This window comes from Chelonia mydas, chromosome 4 (genome assembly GCF_015237465.2).
Source record: "Chelonia mydas isolate rCheMyd1 chromosome 4, rCheMyd1.pri.v2, whole genome shotgun sequence".
Lineage (NCBI taxonomy): Eukaryota > Metazoa > Chordata > Testudines > Cheloniidae > Chelonia > Chelonia mydas.
The window spans coordinates 53,272,418-53,299,301 of NC_057852.1; the positions used below are offsets into that span (position 1 = coordinate 53,272,418).

Consider the following 26,884-nt stretch of genomic DNA (forward strand, 5'->3'; position numbering starts at 1 on the left):
GGCTATTGGGGACAGATTCCCCCTGCCCCCCCCTGCTTTCAAGCAATTATCTTACTTTAGAATTTCAGCACGGCTTTGCTTTGAAGTACAACCTGTATTTGAGTTATATTATTTCCAGTCATGTTGCTGACAGAATTGACAGGGTTGATTTCTTAGATCTATATTCATTCTTTGAAATTTGAAATTATTCTAATCACCTAGCCTCATTGTATATATTTACACAAGCACCTTTGATGTTGCAACAGACCAGACTGTAATAAGATACGCAAAGGGGGAATATATACCCCTGCTAAGGTGTTGGGGTTTTGTTTTATTTTTGAACTAGAAATTCCAAGATAAAACAGTGACCACTTTCTTTATGGTTTGGGGAAAGCACCTCTGAAATGATGGAAACTTGAAAGGGTCAGTTACACGTTTAGCCATTGCAAGTGTTGGGGGGGTGGGGGAGGAGAAGGTGTCTCTAGACCAGTGGTTCCCAAACTTTAACAACCTGTGAACCCCTTTCAATAAAATGTCAAGTCTCGCGAACCCCCTCCTAAAAATGAATATTTCCAGGGATTTTCTCCTTTACCTGAGTATAAATTATAAAAGCAGTGATCTTAGAAATATAAAATTTGTTTTTATGATATGCTTATTACACACTACTTATTAATTTTTATCATTACAGTATTTTATTACATTATGAAAATGGCAACACTCTTTCAAGATCTCACTTTCATAGCTTGTATCACCTCGAATAAGCTGTTATAAGACAAGGCTCCTATGTTTCATCAAGGAGTATCAGATGTGAAACAGCAAGAAGCCAACTCAAAGAATTCTTCCTACACAAGCATTCAGGTCTTGAGCAGTCCAGGCAAACAACGCACATAACAACAAAGCTTAAACTTGTTCGTCATAATAATTTTTAAAAAAATACTAGCTGCCTATTTAATCTTAAAAACAGCAAAAAATATCCACCTCCCTTTCCATTTCTTATAAGGTGTGTAGAAGTTTAAATTTCCTCAGTGTGATAGATACGTTTGCTTTGATCTGCTTAGATCTTGGAAGTCCAGGGGCTCCGGACTGCTGGCCCCATGCTGCCCGGGGCCCCTAGGAACAGCTCTGTCCGCCATTAGAGAATTTTTTCCCAAAAACTCCCGTAACATTTCACGAACCCCAGTTTGGGAACCACTGATCTAGACAAATAGCAGCCACCATCAGTCCCTCCAGCACAGCCATCCTGGTGCACAGTGGGAAAGCAGGACTGCAGCCTCACCAACGCTTTGCCCAGACACATCTACAGGGCTGCTGCTGGTGCTGCTGCTGGAGCACTTTGTTCTCCAGATCACGCTTCCACTGTAGGGGAGGGAAAAGAGCTTCCTGCATCCTCTTCCCCTCTGGAACACTCGCCAGGGTTAAGCATAATTAGACAGAGAATGGGACTACAAACATTTTAGACTGAGAGACAGTTGAGTGAGTTGAGTGCAGAAATGGGATCCAGAAACTCTTGGGTTTTAGTTCTGGCTCTGAAACTTTGGTCTATGGGCAAGTTGTAGTCAAGATACAACCACGTTGGGTCATTCTTACGTAGCCGCCTTTCGAATTTGCTAGCTCCTGGAACACCAAACAGAGCTTCTACGGTCCTACCCTCTGGTCTACAGCAACAATGGCTCCAGAGCCTCTGGGCACCATTTCCCAGCCTGCTTAGGATCCAGGATGGGGACAAAATGCCAATGGGGAGCTTTAGATGGAGTGATTTACATGATCAGTTTGCTGGGCCAATTAGGAGTCAGGAGTGCTCAGTACCTCAGTGAAAGGGGACAGGCTGACACCCCCACCACACACACACACAAAGGGAGATTTAGAGCTCTTGTGGGGTTAAGTATGTGACTGGAGAGTGCCAGCCCCACAGAGACCAGTGATCAGGGAGGCAGAAATCCAACCCACTGTAGCCCACCTAGAGCCAGCCAAGATCTCCACAGGACTTCAGACCCAGAAGTCAGGAGAGGACTCTGCCCCACTCAAGGGTGAAGACACTGTAAGGGAACCCCTTTCTTTTTGTTTAAGCTGGTCAACATTCATTTACCATCCACCTGGAATGGTGCAAGGGAGGGCGCTGGGAGTCTGTGTGCAGCGGGGAAATACAGGAAGGTGGGGGATTTGTTTTTTTTGTTGATGTGTTAGTATTTTAGTTAATCTTAATTCTTTTCTTCCCTAGACCCTTTGTTTTCTGTTCCCAGTAAAATCCCTTGTGTTCTAGCCTTCTTTATGAATATGGCATTTCATTCGTTGGGACTTGCATTAATGTATTGTATTGTCTGTGTACTGGGTTATAGTCTTTGTGACTAGAGTAGGCGCATTAGTTATTTTCCCAAGGGCCAAAACCCCGGATGGAAATATTGTTCTTTGGTTTGTGGGTGTTTTGTGAAGTCAACATTTAAAAATCTCATCTTTCCAAGCCTAAATATAGATTACTTGGCTCTAACGCACTCTCAGAATAATGCCTTAGAGATGTTATCTATTTTATGTAGAGTATTCATCGGATCTCTGCTTTGGGAGCTGAATGTGAGGATCTAAGACTGGGAACCCCAAATAAAATGAGTATGATACTGAAGCACCATTTAAGATAAAAAAGGGAACAGCTTTTTCTAGCGTTAGATGCTTACACAAAGAAAATCAGATAAATCAGCTGTCCAAGCCACAGGTCAGCTCCTTGCCTCCCCTTCTGACAGATATGGCAATTTCTTGCACTATCCTGGACAAAGTGTCAGTATTTTAGGAGTTCACTGTATTAAAATGGCAAATGTGTGTGTATTATTGTGGAATTGTATGTAGTGTCTATAGGGAGGAGACATGGCTAATGTAAACCCTGGGGAGTGTTACGAGCTTCAAAGGAATCTTTAAAACAACGTGTCAGACAAACAAAGTTAAGTGGAATTCCTAGGAAATACTTGGGAAGAGGGGAAGGCAACTTCTCATCTCCGGACCCAACTTTCCAAAGCTGTGCCCTGAGGAGAAACCAATTATCTGCTGATCACGCTTTACATGAGGACAAGATCAGAGGCTCAGACTAGATTTTTTTTAAAATGACTCATTCACGGTGGTGCTTGTTTTCAACTTGTGACCACATAAAAACTCTTTGGTGGGGTTTGAAGGACTGTTCACTGGCCAGAGTCTGCATTGGAGGCGTGGGAGGGTGATCTCTGGTAAGTGTATAAGTGAGCGTTTTGTTTGTAATGTGTTTTTTTTTAAATGCTTTCACCTTAAGAATAAATGTAATTGCTTAGTAACTTACCTGTGGGTAATTACGCTCTTTATAGCCTCTGAGAAAGGAAGGCAAAGCAGACCTGCTGAGGCAGTCTGTCTTGCTGGGAAATTCATAGTGTAAGCAGAGAACTATGCAGCCTGGAAATACCCCACCCAGGAAGGAGAAAGATGCACCTCTACCCAAAAGAAGTGATGGCTGGAGAGCTGGAAGCCTAAGAGTAGGTGCCTTGCTGGACCATGGAGGGGGGAAATATGGGTGCAGTTGCCCTGAACTGTGACAGAGGTCTGTCATGGATTCTAGCGAGCACCTCTTCCTGGCTATCCACTGGGATTTGGATTCCCAGGGGTGTTTCAAGCTCCTGGAGCCTGAATGGAATTCATGTGAAGCAAACCCACAGTCAGACCAGGGCTGTTCACTCAGCTGCCATGAAGCTTCTGATTTACAGTTTAACTCCCAGAGGGGCACGCAGCAGTTGTGAAACACTCAACACACACTGTTCAGTCTAACCCTTTTATGTTCTTACTATATACCCCTGACTAAATCTTGGGGGGGCGGCGGCTTGGAGGGCACCGCGGGTGCTTGGGGTGTGTCTGGCCTGGGAACTCTGCTGGTGTTGGGGGTAGGGAGCAAGTGGTGGCCGGGTCTCCCGCTGGTGCTGGGGGCGGTGGAGGGGGAAGAGGATTGGCGGTGCTGGCAGGCTCCCTAGATGACTCCGTGCCTCCCTGGAAGCTGCAATATCCCCCTCCCTCAGCTTCTAGGCAGAGGCGCGGCCAGGAAACTCTGCATGCTGCCTCCACCCCACGTGCCAGCTCCGCAGTTCCCATTTGCCAGGAACTGCCACCAATGGGAGCTGCGGCCAATGGGAGCTGCAGGGGCAGTGCCTGCAAGTGGAGGCAGTGCACAGAGCCACCTGGGCTTGGCTCCACCTAGGAGCCGAGGAATGTCACTGCTTCTAGGGAGCCCCCCCAAAGTAAGCACCACCCAGAGCCCTCATCCCGTCTCGCACCACAATCCCCAGCCCCCGCCCACACCCAAACTTCTGCTGCTGTGGGGCGGTGGCCTGAGACTGCCCCAGCAGCGGCTGGTGAGGCTGGCCCAGGGGCTGCACGAGATGCTCAGGTGACCCCTGGGCCAGCTGCGCAGGACACTGCAGAAGTCCCAGAAAGCCAGAGAATCTGTGACTTCCATGACAAACTTGCAGCCTTCATGATGATCATTCACCATTTGCCTCTGGCCTGGCAGAGGCACGACACAACCCTGATAACTCACGGGGGAATCCACCTACAAGTAGTCTTTCCATGAAACAGTAATTTCATATCATTTAATACAATCATCTAAAATTCACAAGTGGTACTGTTGCCTGATTTGATGATGATTGTAATGTTCCTCACTCAGGCTCTGGTTGGGGAGCGTGGCCTAGCAGTCACGGTCACAACCCCTAACTGCCAAGATGGTTGTAGGGAGGGGAGCCTGGGCCCTCTCACTCCACAGGGTTCCGACTCAGGGCCCTTTGGGCTACCAGTGGTCTGGCAACCAAGGCTGCTTAAGGCTGTTCTCCATGGGCCTCTTCCTCTTGTCCCCTCCTCTCCCACCCCAGGTCAGCTTAGACCAAGGCTTTCCCCTGTTGAGGAAGTCCAAAACAAAATAAGTAAGATGGGGTTACCAATCTCCAAGGTTCACAGGCAGGGGAGAGGGGGATACTTCCCTTGCTGATTGTCACTGGGGTGGGTTCTCCCTTCTCTCAGGGAGAACCCCTTTGGGCAATTGTGTCAGAGCCTTTAGGCCTCCTTCTGCACTGCTGGAGCTATGGGATGCAAGTGTGCTCATCTCCAGCTCTGTCACTGCAATGAGCTAATTCCCTGTCTTTTAATTCCTCCAGCAGATGGAGCATTTGCTGTAGGTGTGGTGGGGTGGGGCTAGCTGAGCCCAGAATAATCCTTTAACCCCTTCTTCCCCAGTGTGGGGTTTGTACAGCCCATTGCAATGATATATTGATTATTTTGTGTAAACTGACTGTTTAAAAATTCCCAGTTAACAAAAGGTTCTTAGGTCCTAGGCCCAGAATCAGGCACAGAGGTATCAGAATTACTGTTTGGTTAGGAATCCCGACATGAACGGCTGGAACACTCACATTTAATAAAAATATTGAAAACTCAACTTTTCCCTAACACTATTAGTAAAAACACAAATGTTCCAAGCCAAACAAGAATGTAGCAGTCGTACAGTGTTATTCTGACATCCTGCATCATCTTGTATGCGCACTCACACCAGCTCGTGGGGAGCCCTAGAAATGGACCACCACTTGCCTTCCCATGGGGATCCTATTCTGTCTCACCATGAGAGTCCAATGGTCGAGGTCTAATTGGCCCAGCTTGCAGTCAGGGCCTATTATAGGGTCTGATGGCTGCCATGAATATTCATAAGAATCATCTTCCTCCTTTGTCCATAACTAACTTCCTTACCATAATAATATTGGAGTGTCCTTATCTTATAGGTTATGTGACAGGGTCAGCCCAGATGGCTAAAAAAGAGTGGTCGAAGGTAGATACATTAGTTCCAGATTAAGCAGCTCCCTTTTCCCTAGGTAAAACAACAGGTACTATTCCAGAACACTCAGGAACTTTCCAGAACTAATTAAGGCAGGCAGGCTAATTAGGACACCTGTAGCCAATTGGGAAGCTGCTAGAATGAATTAAGGCTAATCAGGACATCTGGTTTAAAAAGGCTCTCACTCCAGTTAGTGAGGGATGTGCAAGGAGCTGAGTGAGAGAGGGTGTGCTACTGGAGAATTGAAGAGTACAAATGCTATCTAGCATCAGGAGGAAGGTCCTGTGGTGAGGATACAGAAGGTGTTGGGAGGTGGCCATGGGGAAGTAGCCCAGGGAGTTGGAGCTGTCACACAGGTGTTACACAAAACACTGTAGACAGCTGTGATCCACAGGGCTCTGGGCTGGAACCTGGAGTAGAGGGTGGGCCAGGGTTTCCCTCTAACTCCCTATTGGATATAAGAGGAGTTGACTTGGACTGTGGGTCCTACCAGAGGGGAAGGTCCCTGGCCTGTCCCCTGACCCCCTAGGTAGACCAGCAGAGACTGTGGGGATTGTTCTCCTTCCTTTTCCCCATGCTGGCCAGTAATGAGGTTATCTGAGGGAATGGCAGATTTGAGCCATGAAAGTGGCCAAACTGAGGGCTACTGGGAATCTCTGAGGTGAGCAAAATCTGCCAATAAGCTCAGGACCCATCCAAGGTAGAGGAAGATCTTTGTCACAGTTAGTACAGAAATCATCCCAAATTTATTAGCCTATACATAGCCCTACCAAATTCATAGTCTATTTTGGTCAATTTCATGGTCATAGGATTTAAAAAATTGTAAATTTCATGATTTCAGTTATTTAAATCTGCAATTTTATGGTGTTGTAATTGTAGGGGTCCTGACCCAAAAAGGACTTGTGGAAGGGTCGGAAGGTTATTTTAGGGGGGGTTGTGGTACTGCTACCCTTACTTCTGCTGGCAGTGGTGCTACCTTCAGAGCTGGGGAGTGGCAGCTGCTGGCTGGGATCCCAGCCTGAAGGCAGAGCTGCCGCCAGCAGCAGCGCAGAAGTAAGGATGGCATGGTATGGTATTGCCACCCTTACTTCTGTGCTGCTGCTGGCGGGGCGCCCCTCTGTGGCTGCTTAGCTCTGAAGGCAGTGCAGAAGTAAGGGTGGCAATACTGTGAGCCCCCCCTAAAATAACCTTGTGACCACCCCCCTCCCCACCCGCAACTCCTTTTTGGGTCAGGATCCCCAATTTGAGAAATGCTGGTCTGCCCTGTGAAATCTGTATAGTATAGGGTAAAAGCACACAAGACCATATTTCACAGGAGGAGACCAGATTTCACAGTCTGTGACATGTTTTTCATGGCTGTGAATTTAGTAGGGCTATATATATCAGTTGGTTACTTTAGGTATCTTGTGGTTATACATCTGCTGATATTCCCATCCCAAAATACCCCAAAACTATTAATGGACTTCTTGCAGTTACCTGGCAATATTTTATGCAAGACCTCAGCAAAATTGCATATTGCAAAATAAGCAACAAAACGTCTTATGCCATCTTGTGACTTAAGGTCACTACTGGTTAACTTACTAAGGCCTATGAGCCTTAGCACAACTAACTGTCTTATTCTAACTGCTTCAGCTAATGTTTTACAGGTTTGGGCCTGTAGGTTCCTTGCATTGCTGCTGAAGAGGACACCTTTTCTTAAGCTAACTTGAAATCTGTAATGCATCCCATAGGCTGCAGTATAGATAGAACCCCCAGTTCATCCCATGCCTCCAACTACCTCCTCTAACTATGAGTTCAACCCTGCAAGGTGCTCTAGGCATCTGAGAAGTGTGCCTTTGTTGGGCAAGCACAAATATACCCTTATGCTTGATACAGTCTCAAGCTTAAGGAGCAGCAAATGGACTCCCTCCCTTCATTTGGTTCCAAGCCCAAAAAAAAAAAAAAGCAGTAAGGAGCAATAAGCTCACGAAAGCTTATGCTCAAATAAATTTGTTAGTCTCTAAGGTGCCACAAGTCCTCCTGTTCTTCTTACTTTATTGGTAAATTTCGTAGCCTTACACTGCTGTTTTTGCTGTTTATTTGTACTATTATGACAGAAGGCTATCTTCATCATAGGAAAGAAAAAGAGGTCTCTGGAAAGCAGTGTAGTGTTGTGAAATCAGCTCAGTCTTTACTTTGAGATTGGACCTAGACTAAATGATTCTGTTTCTGCACGGTCTGTCTAATGTGGGATGGTAGCTCCTTGGAGCAGGCACCGTTTCTGCCTGGGTTCTGTACAGGGCTTAGTACAATGGCACCACTTCAGTAATAGGCCATATAAAACTGACCAGTTCTTCCATTTGCATGCCCTTCCCCTCATTTTGACCATATTTTTCAATTGGCTCGTGTGTCACGTTGGAGTTCTGAAGGGGTTTTCAAGGGAAGCAATGGATTCACCATCTCTCGGTCTCAAAATCAAGCCTGGATGCCTATACTTTAGTCAAACACTAGTTACTGGGCAAAAGTCTGTGACCTGTGATTTACATAAGGTCAGACTAAAATGATCCAATAGTCCTTTCTGGTGTTAAAAATCTATGAATCAAATGGAAACTAAAGGTCCACACATTTTCAACAGCAAATGTATTGTACCACAGGTTACAAGTAGTATACACAGTACACTGATTTATGCCAGCTGAGGATCTGGTTCATGTCTGCAGAGGGAGAGGAGAGGATCAAGTGGATTTGGTCAGTTAATATCATGTGACCAGTAATCTGCACAGCTGGTCAGGCTCATAATATGTAACAGCTACAACCTCTGTGCCGCAGCCCTTCCAACATAAGTGGGGAATCTCTTGTAAACCCTTGTGCTATGAAATCCTGCAGCGGTATAGTGCAAACTTGCAACTTTGTCATGAAAATTTACCATCCTAAATAAAAAAACCAAACAAAAAACCCTCCTTGTCTACCCTCAGGTTGATGATGAAAATACCTAATGCATATTTCCCCTTTAAAAATTACTTTTTCTAGTAGGAAGAGAGCACCTGAACATGAGACCTGGTATAAAAGGCCTAGTGTAAGGCCTAAAGCCCAAACAGAGTTAAGCCCTGCTAATATAAAGCAGAGTTAGCAGGAGTCAGGTGCTGCCCTGTTACAAAGTATATATCTGCTTGCAGGTTCATTATACTATTCTGATACATGAACTTGGCAAGAACAGAGCTGGCTCTGCAAAAAACACAAGCACTCCTAGACACTAAGTATTCACATAAACACATTCCAGGTGGTTAGTACCAGAACACCCCAATACAAAGTTATGGTATAAAACACACTCCCCAAAGAGGATACAGGGACACACCAATAAAGGTCAGGATGACAGATAGAGATGTTCTGATCGAACCACATGTACAAGGTCAAGCGTGGTAACTAACCACATCAGAGGGGCCATACAAAACATGTTTGTATCAGTGTATAAAAGAGGGGTAACAGAGGGGGTGGCTGAGTGTCTTTGCTTTGGAACCCAGTTTGTGGTTTTCTTGGGCAGTTCGATTGAGGTCTGCTGTATCGGCTATCTGCGCAGAGCTGGGGCAGCACAGAGAGAGAACACACACACACACACACACATAGCCAACTGACAACACTTGCCCCTAGCAAATGGAATTTTGTATGAAAAAAAAAAAAGTTTTGTAAAACAATAAGATCTTTTGAAGATCAAGTCCAGGGATAGGGCTAATTACAATCACATTTCTGATTTATGTTCAGAATTTCTGACCAGGATTTCTGAATCTTTCTGATCCTTATTAACAGGGATGAGGGATCTATAAAATATTGTAAGGTGGGGATAAGATGAAGAGTTTCATTGTCCTATCCTACAAAGAATGAAAGGCTACTTCATGTCAGATAGCATACTGCAAAAACAAACAAACACACACACACTATATATTTTGGGGTAGGCAAACCATAAACAACACACAAGGTATTTATGTTCTTGGAGGAGCATAAGGTTATATCTCTGATTAAAGTTTATGAATTACTAACTGCCTTCCCAGTGCTGTAGTCTGATATGTCTAGACGTATAGCCCAGTCCGGCTGCTGAATCAGACTGGGAAGTAGGGCCCAGTTTGGTAATGGACTATGGAGACTTGAACCTTTAGGTTACCGGGTCAAATCTAGACTTAGCTATTAGTCAACAAAGAACCTTATGACTTGTTAGACTACGTACAAAAAATTGCTATCCTCATTCCAGTTTTTGGTGAAGATGTTTCAATATCACAAAACGTATTGTAATTAAGATTAAAAGATCTGTGCACTAATGCCTTTGCATAGCTTCTCAGATCAGAACTGATCAACTTGCTGGTTTCATTAGAGCTAAATTGAGGCTCTCTTTCAGGAAGGAATGAAATAAGTGATTTGTTTAGGAAGTTTCTAAAAGCACCAGTCTCTTTTGCTTCTAAAATACACTTGCTATAGCGTGGGATGTAAATTTGCCTCAGTACTGCTTTCAAAGTTACAGTAGGAACACTTCCCCCCCTGGGGATTTCCCAGTCTGGGGGAGGGAGGGGTAGAACCTTGATGATATTGCCAGTCTTCTCCTGAGGGATTGCCTCTCTGTCAGAGGCAGACCACCTGGTAATCAGATTTCACTGATGAGACTCATCAATAGCCTTGAGGACTTGACATTATATCAGATTTGTGTAGCAAGTGACTATAGGAACTGTGAATTTCAGCTGCTATTAGTTAGATTTAGTCAAAACATCTCCTGAAAGAGGAATGCATGCTGGGGATTATTTGAACCTGCTGATAGAATAATTACATGGCTCGAAGTTCACTCACTTTATCATCACATAAGATGTTTTTAGTGGCTCTTGTAAAGTTTGAATGCTCAGCTTTTTAAGTTAAGATATGTTTTTGGGCCAGTGTCACTTGGGCTGATCTGCACAATGTGCAGCTTCAGGTGTGCGTGGCAGGGCTTCTTCTCCATTGTGTGAAGCGTTAGGCAAATTAAGTGGGGCCATCCAGCTCTAGCCATGCTTGTATTATTATTATTAATTTGTATTATCATAGCACCTAGAAGCCCCAGTCATGAACCAGGATTCCATTTTGTGTACACACAGAATAAAGCCCTAAAAAGCTTACAATCTAAGTACAAGACAAGAGACTAATGCTGGATACAGACAGACATATGGGGGAGTATAAGGAAACCACAACACAATATTAATCAGTCAGATAAACGGTTCTGATAGGTCAGCACACCAGCAACCGAGCCATGTCAATTTTTTTGTAGGCAGCACAGCAAAGGAAAGTTGAGGAGGGCTTTGAAGAAGGATGATGAGTTAGTTTTGCAGATGTTTAAGGGAACATTCTCCCAAGTGTGAGGGACAGTGGAGGAGAAAGTATGAAGTTTGCTGTTTGAAAATGTAACAAGCAGGCAATGGAGGCTGGCATCATGGGCTGATCAAAGATGGGAGTCAACCTTTTGATAGCGAATGAGAGATGACCGGTAGGTGGGGGTAGGCTGTGAAGGGCTTGTAAAGTGAAGACTTGTAATCAAGTCCATTGTGCTGGAACTGGGACTCAGGCGCATGTAAGTGTGAACTCTGGATGAAATGGTTGCCATGTAGCTGCATAGACAGTATAGGCCTAAGGCCACCACTTATACAGGAGAGACATACGGCAGGATCATTCAACAGCAGAACTATACAAGACAAGCTCAGTGCTCAATCTGGGGCAAGCTGGCAGTGGTTGTCTTTAACAAGAGATCTAGAGAGCCAACTGAGGAGAGGCTATCAAAAAGGGCCCGAGAGAAGGCCCACAGACAGAAAGATGAAGGAGGAACGCCTAGGAGGGCGTAAAGCATGGTTTGGGGACGGGACGTTTTGACGATCCCCAGAGAAAGGGGAAAATTCAGGCATATGGGGAAGGCAGCAGTATAAAGTGGCCCACAATCGTGAAACAGGGCAGTCTTGTGTTCAGGGCAGGCCAGAGCCTGGCGCAAAAGGGAGAACCTGGGCTCACCTGGGTTCGTGAGGCAGAGCCCACAAGAAATGGAAAGGAATGGTTTAGTCCTGGGAAAAAGGTGGAGAAATTGGAAGAGAGACTGGGGAAAACAAATGACGATAGTGACCTTATGTCAGCATGGGTCAAGGCTATGGTCTGGGAAAGGCAAGGAACATGATTTGTTTTTTTCTGTATTCTTTTGGTTGCCTCAAAAAGGGAGGACTTTGGTTTGGCTATAGAGCTGAATACTAGCTCAAAGCAATAGAACTGCTCTACTGGAAGAGGAAGATTACAGACAGAAGGGCAACTGAGTCATGGAGTGATTAACTTATCCTTAAGTATGTCAATTGAAGGGTGAGTTTGTAACTATCATCAATCCCAGGTCCTATGTTGGTCAATTTACAGCCATCGCAGTAATTACCGTGGTAGCCTCCCCCCAACCCTTCTGGGCTCTCAACTCCCTGCTGGGAGCACTGCAGCTGCCCAGGTTCCCAGCAGGCTGCTCTGCACCCAGAGCCCATGCAGTTGTCGGGCTCCCAGTGGGGAGGTGGTGAGCCGGGAGCCTTGGTGCAGCTGGGCTCCCAGTGGGGAGCAGGGCAGCAGCCCAGCTGGGAGTGGGGAGCCAAGAGCCCGGGTGGCAGGTGGGCTCTAGCTTGATCCTACCACCTGTGGGGATCACAGCCCAAACTATGAGCTGTCTTGTCAATTTCACAGCTCCAGAGCTGTGAAATCGACAAGAATGACAGCCAACAACCAATGTAAGTAACCTGCAGTGTCTACAGGGACACTGCGTTGCCCTACATACACTGACATAACTCCACCTCCACAAAAGGCATAGGGCTTATGTCAGTATAGTAGGGCCCTTACATCAGCGTGAGTAAGGCTGTATTGTATACAGTGATATAATCAGGTTGATGTAAGCTGCCTTACATCTGTAGACTAGAGCAGGCCTCAGTGCGGTCTGTGTTTCATCCAGTCATTACTACCCTCTGAACTTACCAGCACAAGGAAGCAGAAGGAAACAGGTTTTTTGTGGGGCCTGTAAGTTGGGACCCATTTGGGAAATGACACCAAATTTGAATCACTAATGGTACCCTGAGCTCCCATGAGACACACACAATTTCAAAGCAATCCGAGTAGGAGTACGAATTTTAGAACTTTTGAACTTTTAGAAGAGTCAATCTTCAAAGCATATAAAATGGCAGGAAGAGAAACCCTCTAGCCATTTTTCTGAATTGGTGCATGCTCACTGTAAAATTGCACATTTTCTTGAATATCACTTTCAATTTGGATACCTCAAAGATTAAGTGGGCATCATGGATCATCTTGGGAAAACTCAGCTTGAGACCATTTTGACAAGCATCACACCGAGAGTTTGATTTCTAGCTCTGAACAAAAAAAATAGACCACCTAGAAACTTTTTTTAAAAATAACTGTTTTGGGGCTTTTCCCTCAACCCCTAGTTCATGACCCCAAATTTGGGCCACTAACCCGACCCTGCATCCTCCTGAGTCACACCAAATTTCAGAAGAATACGACTAAGCACGTCAATTTTACAGGACTTCGAATGGTCCACCTTTAAAAAGAAGTTGTGATGCAACCTGAACTGATAGTTGCGGACTTTTTTTTTTATTCCCCCCCTCCCCCCCGCATCATCAGCCTGTTTCCATCCCTCTCACTAAAGCCCCATGTATTGCTCTATTTTTAAGAGTTCCTTAGAAAAGTAGCTGAAGTTGAAAATTGTATCTCAGTCTTTAAAAAGAAACAAGCACATACTTTCCTTCCAAAATGGAGCAAATAAGCAAGACGACTTAATTATCTGGTTAAAGAAAAAGGAATACAGTCGCCTTACCATTTATTTGTTTTATCAATACACGTTGACAGGATGTCTACATATTGAAGTATAGTTGGGTTTTGGGTCAGGAAAGGAGTAGACATAATGGGTAAAATTTTCAAGAGTGCTTAAGGAGCCTAAGTCCTATTTTTAAAAGTGACTGATGCACTCAGGACTAGATTCACAAAGGGGACTTGGACTCTGAGTTGCAACGCTCAACTTCTGACATCAAGTTAAGGAAGAAATCAAAGTAAAAAAAAAACACAACACAAGTTAGATGTATTTTGTTTGCAACAAGGAGGCACTAACAGATTTCATAGGAGTAAAAAGGAAAGTAATGCGAGTGACCTTGGGTTGTTACAGCTAACCATCCAATCTGAAAACAAACTTGTTAGGCTGTAGGCCTTATCATCTTAGATTAGTTTTCTTCTCAGATGCCGGACATGATATGGCAGACTGGTCTGCGTAAATCATAAGACCAGTCTGAGTCTTCTATTTTCTTTAAAGGAAGCTGCATACATGCTTCTCAGCACTCCAGTATGAAAGTGTACATAGTAAAGCTACATATAAAATGTTTGATGGATAGGGCAGGAAGGAAGAGGGGAAGGGGAAGGGTGTTAAAATTACCGTTTCCGAGCATTCTGCTTCCACTGAAAAATTATATTATTTATGACTCTAGTAAAATAAGAGCCCATTGTAAAAGATTGTACAACAGTTCATCTTGCTTAAGCACTTGTAGAACTTCAGAAGAACTAACTTTGTTGGAGATGTGCAGAAATTTTTTTACCATTGGTAGCAAGCAGCAGAAATGTTTTGTTTGGTATTGAAAGAAAAAGTATATTTTCATCTGGAAGTTTTCAGGGAAAAACACTACACATTTTTAAAGGCAAAAACACACCCTGACAGGATCTCTTAGCAAAGCACAGACCCAGTGAAATTAGAAAAAGAAAGCTCCTTGGATCCTATTTTCTCCTGCTGAGGACACCTAAATCCTTAGTTACTAAGAGGTAACTTGAGATATGTTTTCACTTTGGTGGTTTGCCCCAGGCATCCCAGGGATGCAGACATGCAGATTTCCACAAGATGGTGGTGTAATAGGTTAGTGCCTCCACTGGGAAAACATTTATTCTCTCTACCTTTTTGTTTCTGCTTTCAGTCCACATCTGAGCCACCTAAGCAGTCAATGGAGCAGCACAGGCTTAACTGAATACAGGAATCGAATCGCCATCAGATCAATGGTCTGTCTAGCCCAGAAACCTATTGATAATGACAGGTTTCAGAGTAACAGCCGTGTTAGTCTGTATTCGCAAAAAGAAAAGAAGTACTTGTGGCACCTTAGAGACTAACCAATTTATTTGAGCATAAGCTTTCGAGAGCTACAGCTCACTTCATCGGATGCATACTGTGGAAACTGCAGAAGACATTATATACACAGAGACCATGAAACAATACCTCCTCCCATCCACTCTCCTGCTGGTAATAGCTTATCTAAAGTGATCACTCTCCTTACAATGTGTATGATAATCAAGGTGGGCCATTTCCAGCACAAATCCAGGTTTGTGAGAAAACCTGGATTTGTGCTGGAAATGGCCCACCTTGATTATCATACACATTGTAAAGAGAGTGGTCACTTTGGATGGGTTATTACCTGCAAGAGAGTGAGTTTGTGTGTGGGGGGGCGGAGGGTGAGAAAACCTGGATTTGTACTGGAAATGGCCCAACTTAATTATCATACACATTGTAAGGAGAGTGATCACTTTAGATAAGCTATTACCAGCAGGAGAGTGCGATGGGAGGAGGTATTGTTTCACGGTCTCTGTGTATATAATGTCTTCTGCAGTTTCCACAATATGCATCCGATGAAGTGAGCTCTAGCTCACGAAAGCTTATGCTCAGATAAATTGGTTAGTCTCTAAGGTGCCACAAGTACTCCTTTTCTATTGATAATGGTGGCCGGTATCAAGTACCTCAGAGAAAGGGACAAGAAACCTTATTATGCAAAAAGAAAAGGAGTATTTGTGGCACCTTAGAGACTAACAAATTTGTTTGAGTAGTGGCCGTGTTAGTCTGTATCTGCAAAAAGAAAAGGAGTACTCGTGGCACCTTAGAGACAAATTTGTTAGTCTCTAAGGTAGCACGAGTAATCCTTTTCTTTTTGCGGATACAGACTAACATGGCCACTACTCAAACTTATTATTATGGATTTTCCTGTGATAGGGGAAGTTTCTTCTTAGCCCCATCAGTTGGGAGTTGGTTTAGACTATGAAGCAGGAGGACTTATATCTTTTCTAAAAATTTAGTAAGTATTCTCTCTCTGCGTATGTTCTCATGATCCAAATCTTTTTGGATGCTGATAAAAATCTTGCTCTTGTTGGTATCTAGTGGCAAAGAGTTTAATGGGTTAATTATATGTTGTGTTTGGAAAAAAACAAACCCTATTTTACCTTTCGATTTCATTGGTTTTTTGATTTTCTATTGCAGAAGCCACTCTGCTTTGTACCCATCATGTTCATCAAGGTAGTTACTAATTGACGATAAACGTAAATTTAATTTAAGATACTTGATATTGAAGTAAGCTCGCTGGTCTTTAAATTTCCAAGCTCACCACTTGTGGCTTAAAAAAAAAAAAAAGGATAGCTACAATGTTTGTTATCCTCCAATATAGTAGCTGGTTTCAATGAAATTGAAAATAAAATAAGATTTTTTGTTAACAGCTTGGTCGCTTCAGCCTCAAGTTACTTCTTTATATTATTGTATATCATTTAATCCTGATGATTTATTACTCTTTAGTTTATCAGTTTGCCCCATAATCATCTTTTTTGACACCCCAGTCTGACAGCACCGCAGCTTTGTTGCCCCAAAGCTGTTTATCCAGTTTAACTTATTGTAGAACTATTATTAAAGAGAGAGAGGGAGGCCCTACTTCTGTGTGCAGAAGTCACCTTTAACTGAGTCTACATTTGTGTATACAGTGCAGTTTCATTTTCTGTTTAGATTTTAAACTCTTCTGGTCAGGAATTATGTCCACCTTTGTCTTCTGTAGAGCTCTGAACACACTGTCAGTGCTAATCAAATAATGATTACAATGCCACTGCATATATATCAGACAAAGACTGGTTATGCATCTACTTGGTATTTATTTGTTCAGCACCCCTATTTCTATAAGCATTTCTGAATGAGGAAGTAGATTTTATTTTCTTGCCTTTGTCAGAGATGCCTTCTCATCACATCTTTTCTAATCTCTTAACAGTTTTATCTGACTGTTGTACTTTATGAAAAACCATAAAATTCTATGTAAACATCTTGGCATTAGATGTTGACATTTTCAAGTGAAAGGCCAGTTAACTCTTGCAGAAAGGTGAGTCATTTAATAGCAAGAATCATGCCCGCTATTTTGACTTATGTACTTCTCTCCTGATATTTCCTTTTGCTCTCTTGGGAGATTCAGCAAAACACCTTCTAAACCCTACCTCATACAGAGGTGGGGAAAGACAGAATGACGTGGTCTTCTGCGATTTCAGTCAGAACAGAGAGTTAGGCAAATGTAGAGTTCTTTTGAAAATCCCACCCTAGATAATCACACCATGAGACTCACAAGATAGCATGCTACTGCCTAACCAACAATTTGCTTGTATATTCTATTCCCTTGCCTTTTCAGACTGTAACCTAAGACTGACCACAATGCTTATATAACCCAAGTCAAAATTCCAAACTGGGGTTTACCATCAGTAATTATTTCACAAAGCTGTTCTTGTGCTTCTCCCCCGCCCCCCCCACGAACCTAGAACAATGTCCCCAAACATATAGTGAAATAAATGTATTCCTGGAAGAAGTAATGGGTGCAAGTAATGTAGTAGCACTCAGCAAAAAGAGCCTGGTCCATTTCCCCACCATTTCATGCTTATCTCAGCTGGAGAGTTTGGTTCAAGGAAAATCAGAACATCTTACAAAGCATATTTGTATCTGGCTAATTTGGGGCACTGTAACCCTATTCAATTAGAACTTATTTCTATTTCCCCCCATATCTGTTCTTTATGTTTAGTGCAATGCTGGCCTTAGTTAACGGTTGATATTCATTTTTGATATCCAGGTTGTTGCTGTAACTGAGATTCTAACATGACAGTTAGAAACCTGTTCATAGTGCATCAGTTTTTTTCCCCATAACAGATTTTAAAATGCTTAGGATCAGATAGGGGTATATTTATAGGATGTCTGTGGAACAGCATCTTTTTAGATCCCCAAAAGCATTGGGATAACACTGCCTCAGCCAAATGCCATCAAGAAAGCTAGCTATAATTCATATTGTAAGCAGAATCCTAACAACGAAGTTGTATGTGAGCTGAAAACATTTTATCCAAGAGAAATTCTGCATGAATTGACCAAACAGATTCTTTTCCCTACCTTGTTGTTCTAGCTGGGTTTCTGCCTCCATAAACAAAACAAAGAAATGCATGCAGCCTTCACTTGGACATCAGCTGGAAAATGTGAAAAACAATACAGTTCCTGGGAAACACATTAAAAGAAACAATGCATAAAGCATAAAGGTTTGTTTACAGCCAAAACTCAACCTCCTTAAAGACAGCCTATAAATAGAGGCCCTGCAAATCTGCAGATATCTGCAGACCAGGTTTGCGGATCACGGGTGGATGCAGATACAAATCTTCTATCCACGCAGGGCTCTACCTATAAATATATAGGTCAGTAGATGGCATGGCACGAATTCATATACACATATAACTCGTACAACCATGTGCTTCACTCTTTTGGTGTTCACTCTCATGTTTATACTGATATCTACCCATGCTATGCCAGTGCTTGTGTTGCTAATACTGTACACTTTGTTATCTAGATTGAGACAATACCAAACAGCAGAGATAGAATACAGCCCAATTTCATGCCAGCATCCACATTGAATCACTGTTTCGTTCTTCACTCTTGCAGCACACTTTGCATTGCTGTACATAGCCTTCATGTTGACAACTTTAGCTGGAATTCGATAGGACTGAAAAAATATTCCACAAAGTATGCCGATGCTGTCAGTCAAATTCTTTTTGGAAAAAAAAAAATCAAGTTAATAAAGGGAGCCTGCCATTCTATATATTCTTCTGTGATGGTCTATAGTGTGAATATCTGATGTACACAGGATGTCTTGGGCCTGAATCCGGCCTGTTATTATCTATCCATTGCCTCTTTCATCCTGTGTAGTATCACGCTACAGAAGACTTTCCATTCAGAGAGAGGTGTCTCCTCTCCAGTTGTTACAGTCAATAAGATTCCACATTCCAGCTGGTCATGAGGGGGGTCTCTTTTCCCCAGACTTCATTGAACAGCTCTGACAATTTCATTAGGGTAGTACTGTTAAATACTTTTAGCATGTCTGCTGTGATTTGATCATCTTCCATTGCTTTGTTGTTTTTCTATGTTCTTGATTGCAGCCTGTACTTCTGATGTCTCCATCAAGTTGATCAGGTTCATACTTCAAACTTCGATGCTGTAGTACAGCACTTGAAGACTACTTAGAACAACAGACTGGCAGCATTGCAGTTCTACCTCAGTTGTAAGCATCCCCCCTCCCTTTACTTTTTATTGGCCCATTTCCAGTTTTGACGTTTCCGCATTATAAATGACTACCATGGCAACAGCTGCACCTACTAGGTCTTCAACATATCTTCATTTATCGTTCTTTGCATTGATTTTAACTGCTTTGTCTGCTCTCTTGTACTCCTTTACTTTTTTCCAATATTTCATTGGTCTTAGCATCCAGGAGTTTCCTTTCATCAAGGAAAAGCCACATTTCCTGGCTTATCCAATTCTTGCTCTGTGTGGATGTCCAACTGCGACTGCTAAAGCTTGAATTCCATTTTATTTGAGCACTGGCATTTTTCTGCAGATCTGGTCAGTGTCTCACCTTCCTCGGCCTCTGGCCTCAGACTCGTTCTTCATTTCAAGCTGGAATTTCTCACACTACTTTGAGTTTCAGTTTTGTACAGTTGGTTTTCCCCCCACTTTCCATGTAAAGTGTATCTTTCTCAGTTTTAATTTCAGTTTGGCAATGCAAAGATTGTGTTGCTGCTGACATCTGCTGCTCGATATACCCTTGAGTCTTGGGCCGATTACATGTATTTTGAGCAGATGTTGATGTGATTGATCTAGTTTTGCCATCTGGTGAATTCCATGCTACTTTTTGTATGTGTCATTGTCATTTTGATTAATGATGCTCAACCATGCTCCCCCATTACCCTTTCCATTCCTAGGTTATCACATCCTACTTTAGCCTTAAAGTCACCCATCATAAGGAGTAAGTCATGTTTGGTTATTCTATCAATCACATTTTGGATGGAATTATAGAATCTCTTTAATCCTTGTCACTACGTTCCTCTGCCAGAGCATAGCACTGTATGATTGACATCTTTAGTAATCTGGCATATATGGTGCGTTGGTTGATAAGTTCCCAGTTGACAAGTGATTTTTTCACAGAATCTGTCCGAGGAAGTAGCACTCTTATGAGTGTACATTGTCACTGTGGCTTGAAGAGAAGCATTTCTTAGCCAGGCTGCTCTCACCGATGTCCAGGATTTCTAGCCCATAGTTGTCCATCTCCCCCATGAGCTGTGAGATTTTGAGGTTCGAAACACATTGTTCCCCCATTCCAATAACTGACTTTAAAATGTTTTCTTGCTGCCAGCATCAAACTTCTTGGGTGCCTGGCTTCCAGAGACTGGCTTTCGCCAGGGAGCCACTAAAAGCATGAGAGGTCTGCAGTATTCTCTACCAATTAGCCATTTTTACTGGAATGGTAGCTTGGTTCAATTACTATAACCAATTAGTTAATTTTTGTAAGTGAGGCTAGGTTAGCCTTGTGCTCAACCTTCCCCAATGTAGCTAAGCTTGGGATCAAACAGCCACATCAAAGTCCAGCAGGCAGGGTTACTAGATGCCCCAAATACAATCAGGTCATAGAATATCATGGTTGGAAGGGCTCTCAGGAGCTCATCTAGTCCACCCTCCTGCTCAAAGCAGGACCAATTCCCAACTAAATCATCCCAGCCAGGGCTTTGTCAAGCCTGACCTTAAAAACTTCTAAGGAAGGAGATTCCACCACCTCCCTAGGTAACGCATTCCAGTCTTTCACCACCCTCCTGGTGAAAAAGTTTTTCCTAATATCCAACCTTAACCTCCCCCACTGCAACTTGAGACCATTACTCCTCGTTCTGTCATCTGCTACCACTGAGAACCGTCTAGAACCATCCTCTTTGGAACCCCCTTTCAGGTAATTGAAAGCAGCTATCAAATCCCCCCTCATTCTTCTCTTCAGCAGACTAAACAATCCCAGTTCCCTCAGCCTCTCCTCATAAGTCATGTGTTCCAGTCCCCTAATCATTTCTGTTGCCCTCTGCTGGATGCTTTCCAATTTTTCCACATCCTTCTTGTAGTGTGGGGCCCAAAACTGGACACAGTACTCCAGATGAGGCCTCACCAATGTTGAATAGAGGGGAAACAATCACGTCCCTCGATCTGCTGGCAATGCCCCTACTTATACAGCCCAAAATGCCATTGGCCTTCTTGGCAACAATGGCACACTGTTGGCTCATATCCAGCTTCTCGTCCACTGTAACCCCTAGGTCCTTTTCTGCAGAACTGCTGCCTAGCCATTTGGTCCCTAGTCTGTAGCAGTGCATGGGATTCTTCAGTCCTATGTGCAGGGCTCTGCACTTGTCCTTGTTGAACCTCATCAGATTTCTTTTGGCCCAATCCTCCAATTTGTCTAGGGCCCTCTGTATCCTATCCCTACCCTGCAGCGTATCTACCACTCCTTCCAGTTTAGTGTCATCTGCAAACTTGCTGAGGGTACAATCCACACCATCCTCCAGATCATTAATGAAGATATTGAACAAAACCGGTCCCAGGACCAACCCTTGGGGCACTCCACTTGATACCGGCTGCCAACTAGACATGGAGCCATTGATCACTACCCGTTGAGCCTGACGACCTAGCCAGCTTTCTATCCACCTTATTGTCCATTCATCCAGCCCATACTTCTTTAACTTGCTGGCAAGAATACTGTGGGAGACCATGTCAAAAGCTTTGCTAAAGTCAAGGAACAACATGTCCACTGTGCTTTCCCCTCATCCACAGAGCCAGTTCTCGTCATAGAAGGCCATTAGATTAGTCAGGCATGACTTGCCCTTGGTGAATCCATGCTGACTGTTCCTGATCACTTTTCTCTCCTCTAAGTGCTTCAGAATTGATTCCTTGAGGGCCTGCTCGATGATTTTTCTGAGGTGAGGCTGACTGGCCTGTAGTTCCCAGGATCATCCTCCTTCCCTTTTTTAAAGATGGGCACTACATTAGCCTTTTTCCAGTCATCCGGGACCTCCCCTGATCGCCATGAGTTTTCAAAGATAATGGCCAATAGCTTTGCAATCACATCCGCCAACTCCTTTAGCACTCTTGGTTGTAGCACATCCGGCCCCATGGACTTGTGCTCATCCAGCTTTTCTAAATAGTCCCGAACCACTTCTTTCTTCAGAGGGCTGGTCACCTCTTCCCCATGCTGTGCTGCCCAGTGTAGCGGTCTGGGAGCTGACCTTGTTCATGAAGACAGAGGCAAAAAATGCATTGAGTACATTAGCTTTTTCCACATCCTCTGTCACTAGGTTGCCTTCCTCATTCAGTAAGGGGCCCACACTTTCCTTGACTTTCTTGTTGCTAACATACCTGAAGAAACCCTTCTTGTTACTCTTAACATCTCTTGCTAGCTGCAACTCCAAGTGTGATTTGGCCTTCCTGATTTCACTCCTGCATGCCCGAGCAATATTTTTATACTCTTCCCTGGTTATTTGTCCAATCTTCCACTTCTTGTAATCTTCTTTTTTGTGTTTAAGATCAGCAAGGATTTCACTGTTAAGCCAAGCTGGTCGCCTGCCATATTTACTATTCTTTCTACACATCGGGATGGTTTGTCCCTGTAACCTCAATAAGTATTCTTTAAAATACAGCCAGCTCTCCTGGACTCCTTTCCCCCTCATGTTATTCTCCCAGGGGATCCTGCCCATCAGTTCCCTGAGGTTGTCAAAGTCTGCTTTTCTGAAGTCCAGGGTCAGTATTCTGCTGCTCTCCTTTCTTCCCTGCGTCAGGATCCTGACCTCGACCATCTCACGGTCACTGCCTCCCAGGTTCCCATCCATTTTTGCTTCCCCTACTAATTCTTCCCGGCTTGTGAGCAGCAGGTCAAGAAGAGCTCTGCCCCTAGTTGGTTCCTCCAGCACTTGCACCAGGAAATTGTCCCCTACACTTTCCAAAAACTTCCTGGATTGTCTGTGCACCACTGTATTGCTCTCCCAGCAGATATCAGGGTGATTGAAGTCTCCATAAGAACCAGGGCCTGCGATCTAGTAACTTCCATTAGTTGCCAGAAGAAAGCCTCATTCACCTCATCCCCCTGGTCCGGTGGTCTATAGCAGACTCCCACCACAACATCACCCTTGTTGCTCACGCTTCTAAACTTAATCCAGAGACACTCAGGTTTTTCTGCAGTTTCATACCGGAGCTCTGAGCAGTCATATTGCTCTCTCACATACAGTGCAACTCCCCCACCTTTTCTGCCCTGGCTGTCCTTCCTGAACAGTTTATATCCATTCATGACAGTACTCTAGTCATGTGAGTTTTCCTACCAAGTCTCTGTTATTCCAATCACATCATAATTCCTTGACTGTGCCAAGACTTCCAGTTCTCCCTGCTTTTTTCCCAGACTTCTTGCATTTGTGTATAGGCACTTGAGATAACTTGCTGTTTGTCCTGCTTTCTCAGTATGAGGCAGGAGCCCTCCCCTCTTGCGCTCTCCTGCTCGTGCTTCTTCCTGGTATCCCACTTACCTCAGGGCTTTGGTCTCCTTCCCCTAGTGAACCTAGTTAAAGCCCTCCTCACTAGGTTAACCAGCCTGCTTGCGAAGATGCTCTTCCCTCTCTTCGTTAGGTGGAGCCCGTCTCTGCCCAGCACTCCTCCTTCTTGGAACACCATCCCATGGTCAAAGAGTCCAAAGCGTTCTCTCCGACACCACCTGCATAGCCATTCGTTGACTTCCACGATTCGACGGTCTCTAGCCCGGCCTTTTCCTTCCATGGGGAGGATGGACGAGAACACCACTTGCGCCTCAAACTCCTTTATCCTTCTTCCCAGAGCCACATAGTCTGCAGTGATCCTTTCAAGGTCCTTCTTGGCAGTATCATTGGTGCCCATGTGGAAAAGCAGGAACAGGTAGCTATCCAAGGGCTTTATGAGTCTTGGCAGTCTCTCCGTCACATCGTGAATCCTAGCTCCTGGCAAGCAGCAGACTTCTCTGTTTTCCCAGTCGGGGCGGCAGATAGATGACTCAGTCCCCCTGAGGAGAGAGTGCCCGACCACCACCACCTGCCTCCTCCTCTTGGGAGTGGCGGTCGTGGAACCCCCGTCCCTAGTACAGTGCATCTCATGCCTTCCAAATCGGCGGAGTCTCCTTCTGTTCCCTTCCCTAGATGTATCATCTAGTCCACTCTCCGCATTAGTACCTGTGGAGACAACATGAAAACGTTTGCTCACCTGTATCTGCGTTGCTGGGATTGTCTGTGCACCGCTGTATTGGGAGGTGGATAGGGCTTAATCTTCAACTGTGCTAAGCTCACACTTAGTGAAGCTAAGGAGTGTGTGTGAAGAGGCAAAAGTGTTTATAAGCCATTTTTTCCACCATCCTTACTCCAGGGGATGACATGGAATATACTGGCCCACAGCCTAAGTTAGAGCATCCACAGGCCTTCCTTAACACAAATCAGCAGGAAAGGTTCTTTCGGGACCCTTCTGCGAGCCCCATGATCACCTGAGCACATTGCACGCTGGTCCTACCTCCTCCCACCCCAACATGTTGTACACACACTGTTCCTGGATGGTTAGAAGGCCAGCTTTGCTGTCTTTACATAAACTGAAGGCTACTCTATACCAGGGGAATCCTGGCCTCAGGTGCCCATTTAGGACTGATTTAAGGCATGGCACAAAGAGACCTTGATGGGGTGGAAAATTTGTTCCAAAATGTGACAGCAAAATATACAGCCCTGGAGCCTTTAAAATTCCACTTAACATGCACGTGGTTTTCTGCCGTGTGGTGAATTCCACTGAGATCCTTTAAATAAGACACTCCCCTCCTGCACAGAGGCAGAGTTTTAGGGCTTCAGGACTGTACCTCGTGGTGGATAGTAATTTGCATAACATGTGTTTCTCCAGATATTCTGACTGATTGGTACTGAGATGTCAGTTTCGATGAAACTAATTGAAAAGTGTATATATGACTGACAGTCATTGTATGCATTGTATTGCATATATGACTGACAGTCGTTGTCTGATGGCTATTCAGAAACAGGTTGACATTTTCTTACACACAAGGAACTGGACAGAGAGTTGTTATAAAGTTACCCTCACAATTACCATTCGAATCAGACAGTATCAACAGAAAAAAACATGAACATGGAAGCCAAACATTGGCTCTCAGTCTTATAGCTGGCCACTTCGGGTCAAGGATGACTGACGCACACTAAAGGGGACAGTATGGGAAAGATTGCACCAGTAGTCCCTATGATTGATCTGTTCTGTGCATGAAGAGAAGATTTAGGTCTGCAGATTTTTCCATCTGGGAATCTTTTATAAGTGTTAAGTTCACCTTAAAAATAAAAATGAAAGGAAAACTGCTGTGGAAACTGGCAACCCCTATTCCAGGAAGACTGGTCATAATTCATTTCCATTAACATAATTCATTTCTATTTACAAACTCATCACGAAAATTTTTCCTAGCTTGTAACTAGGTTAAGTTTCATTGTGAATTTTCTGTCATTTTTCCAAGAGCCAGTATTTGATTTTCAGTTTGTTTTGTGTAGGATGTATACCTGCCAGAAACCAAGGAAAAACAATAGGAGCAAAACTTTCCCATATTTCTTTTAGTTTTGGTTTGACTCCCAAACTTAGTAGCTTCCAAATCTCAATGTACAAGCAGCATGAAAATGTCTTCATTAAGTAGAGTTATTGCATTATGAAATTGCATTAAAGAAATCTAATCAGTATTGGTAGGACAATCAAGTGCTTTTGGCATTCAAAAAGCACATCAAGGGCTTGCACAGGTGAATTTTATTCATTGATAAACAGCAGAAGTGTTTATATCACCACATTTTTTCTTCCAGACGTGATCTTGAAAGTTATACTGTCCAGTTCATCTCCTAGATGAAGAAGTGAGGCACCATTCATACAAGCGAGAGAAATGTGTTTACTCAAAAGGTCAAATAAAAAAGGAATGGGGTGAAAAGATTTCCCACTTACCAGCAGGAGCTGAATTTAATTATTCCATGCTACTGCTCATGTCACGTGAGGGAATGAGTTCCAGGACAATTCAGTCTCAGGCAAGTGAAGATTCTTTGTTCAAAATGGAAAATCCATCCAGGATAAAGAGAAACTGTTGGTGGTTTTTAAAAAGTGAAACCAATGAAGGGAGAATGTACAGCACCATATTTAATGACAAAGGCATTACTGTTTCCGGAGACTGACAATGTACAAAAGTAGGTCTAATGATGTCAGACTGAAAGACACTGGGAAAACCCCCCCCCCCCCCCCGCCCCAAATCCTACTGTGTGTGAATAAACTTACTTCACCGGAAATACTGTGTACAAAATTTACATTGGCGACTAACCTATAAATCCACATTCTTTTAAACCTCTGACTCTAAGATTTCTGTGAATTGCTATCAAAAGACTTGAAAAGCGACAAGCACATCTCTCAGGTGTTTCATACTATGAACCTTATTCCATGGTTTACTTTGTTTCTAGGGAGTTACATTATAAAAGATTGTAGACGCCTTGGAGAAGCCAAAGGGTGCACACACTTGCATGTGCAAAAGGGAACTTGCACGTAAGTGTCCATTTGCAGAGACATTTGGACATAGAAATGTACATTCTCCATGCACACTGCCAGCCTGTTTCCAAATAACCAAAGTTTCAGGAGACCATGGATACATTAATGATCAATCTATACTTCACGAAAACACCCACTGATTTGGTGCAATTTTTTAAATAAAATTACGAACTAGCCAAGCTAACACTACAGATAATTCCATTAAAAAACCCCCACAAACAAACAACCCCCAAACAAACCAGGAGATATATAGCACTGTAGACTTATATTCTTGTTTATCTAGAGAACACACATTATCCAGCACGGGGAAAACATATTGCCCCACTAATACACCTGATCTTGGAGAAGCACTACTAAGGGTG

At 43.7% G+C, this 26,884-nt stretch overlaps 2 long non-coding RNA genes across 2 annotated transcripts in view; one reads left to right on the plus strand and one right to left on the minus strand.

Annotated features, from left to right (window-relative positions):
* LOC114021286 overlaps window positions 1-26,884 on the minus strand; it is a 59,054-nt gene that overhangs the window by 17,874 nt on the left and 14,296 nt on the right. The gene's annotated exons all lie outside the window — the stretch shown is intronic.
* On the plus strand, window positions 5,719-26,233 carry LOC122465629. Its single transcript, XR_006290613.1, has 5 exons — window positions 5,719-6,081; window positions 16,080-16,115; window positions 16,849-16,956; window positions 18,013-18,142; window positions 25,799-26,233. It is a non-coding gene; the product is annotated as an uncharacterized LOC122465629 (long non-coding RNA).